Below are 2,169 nucleotides of genomic sequence, written 5' to 3'. Positions count from 1 at the left end.
GTGTAATTGAGATGTGTATGTATTCAAGAGATTGCTCTTATCAGATAAAGTCTCCCTTCCTTCTTCTTCATTTCTCCTCCTCCTCCTCCTCCTCCTCCTTCTCCTCCTGCTCCTTCTCCTCCTTCAACTTTTACTCGTCTTCCTCCTTTATCTTCTTCTTTGATTTTTGTTTTATTGTGAGGGGTTGGAAGAAGATTTTTGGTTTTTATTCATTTATTTATTTTTGGTCTAGTCCTAGGGCTTGAACTCAGAGCTTGGCATTGTGTCTGAGCCTCATTAGCACAAAGCTACCAGTTTACCACTTGAGACACAGCGCCACTTCCGGCCTTTTCTGTTTGTGTGGTAATGAGGAGTGGAACTCAGGGCTTCAAGCATCCTAGGCAAGCAGTCCACCACAAGGTCACATGCCCAGCCCCATTTCTTCCTTTGCTGAATGCTGGGGATTGAACTCTGGGCCTTTTGCTTGCTTGGCAGACACTTTAGCACTTGAGCCACAGCTCTATTTGTGTCTTTGGACTAGTTGGTTGGAGTCAAGAGTCCCATGGATTTTCCTGGGCAGGCTTACTTGCAACCTGAGTCCTCCAGGTATCAGCCTCCTGAGTCGCTAGAAAAACCACTGTGAGGCTCCAGTTGGCTAGGTAGAGTCATTTCTTCCATATTCTTTGAGATGAGGGGAGCTCAGGGGTAAATTGATGTGTATCTTGGGCAGAGAGTCGAGTGAGCTCAGAGCTGAAGCATGGAGATGTTGTCCTGTGGTTCAGGGCTGTGCTGGCCTGGCAGTGCAGGTTCCCCGAGAAGATACTTGTCCAGGCTGGAGGGGTCTTCATCCCCAGACACGCCATAGACCCGGGCAAGCTCTTCTGTGCTGTAAGGAAGGGGCGCTGTCCAGGATACCTCCAAACTTTCCAGGGGCTGAGCAGTCAAAGGGAAACTGAGTCCAGGGCTGGTAGGTGCTGCAAATTCCTGGGGTTCCTCTGGCCCTTGGTGGGGCTCGCCTCTGAAAAGCTGCTGAGGGCTGAGGAGGGCGGCCCCGGGCACCTGCGCCCCATGAGCGGCCTGGCAACATGAGGCTGACGGGCACACAGGCGGCTTCCCGGCTTGCTGCTGTTTCTTCAGCTTGGCCTTCTGGTTTTTAAACCAAACCTTCACCACCATCTCGTCCAGCTGCAGCCTGAAGGCCAGCTCCTGCACCTCGTCCCACTTGGGGTGCTGGGTGTCTTTGAAGGCGGCTCTCAGCTCCTGTAGCTGGTGCTGTGTGAACCTGGTGCGGCTCTTGCGATGGGCTCTCAGCTGCTCTGCCATGGCTGCCTTGGCCGTGTCTGCTGTAGCAGCCAGGTGAGTTGTGCCTGAGCTCCACAGCTCAATGCCCACACAGCCTACCCAGTCAGTATTTCAGCAAAATGCTGGTGGTCTCCACCCTCTGGGACCCTCCCTAGTCTCCTCCCCTCCCTAGTCTCTGCCCTGCCCTTCCCCTCCCTGAGGCCCTTCCTGCAGACAACTTCCACTCCTCAGACTGTCTTCCCTCACTCCTGGGAATCTTGCCTCTTTACAGATAATCCGGAATACTGAGCTAGATTACCTGCTAGCTAGCTAGATACATATATACTGGCAAAGACATGTGTATATATATATATATATATTTATGTACATATATCTATTGTTTCTATGTTTTTGTGCTGGTCCAGAGTCTTGAACTCAAGGTCTGGGACCCTCCCTAATCCCAGAACATTCTTCTCCCTCCTTCCCGCTATTCCTCCTGAGAACTTCCACTCCTCAGTCTTTTTTGGTTGTTTATTTGTTTATTAAAAGGTGAAGAACAACAGAATCAAGGCAATAAGTACATTAGTATTTCTCTCAGACTTTCTCTAATCACAGACAGGATCTCTTACTTCTTAGAGAAATTTGGGATACACACACACACACACACACACAACACACACACACACACTCACACACCGGCTTATATTTTCTTTGTTTTTTTTTTTTCTTAATCCGACGGTTTGAACTCAACGAAGGACAGCTTTTATGCCCAATATTAGTGCTTTATCACTTAAGCAAACACTCTACTTTCCCTTTTTGGTCCTTCCTTGGCAATAAGACTATCACACACTTTGCTTTTCTGCCTGGCTTTGAACTGTCATTTTCTGATCTTAGTCTTCCAAGCAGCTA

Source organism: Dipodomys ordii, unplaced genomic scaffold, assembly GCF_000151885.1.
Source record: "Dipodomys ordii isolate 6190 unplaced genomic scaffold, Dord_2.0 Scaffold68, whole genome shotgun sequence".
Lineage (NCBI taxonomy): Eukaryota > Metazoa > Chordata > Mammalia > Rodentia > Heteromyidae > Dipodomys > Dipodomys ordii.
This window is presented reverse-complemented; position numbering follows the sequence as displayed.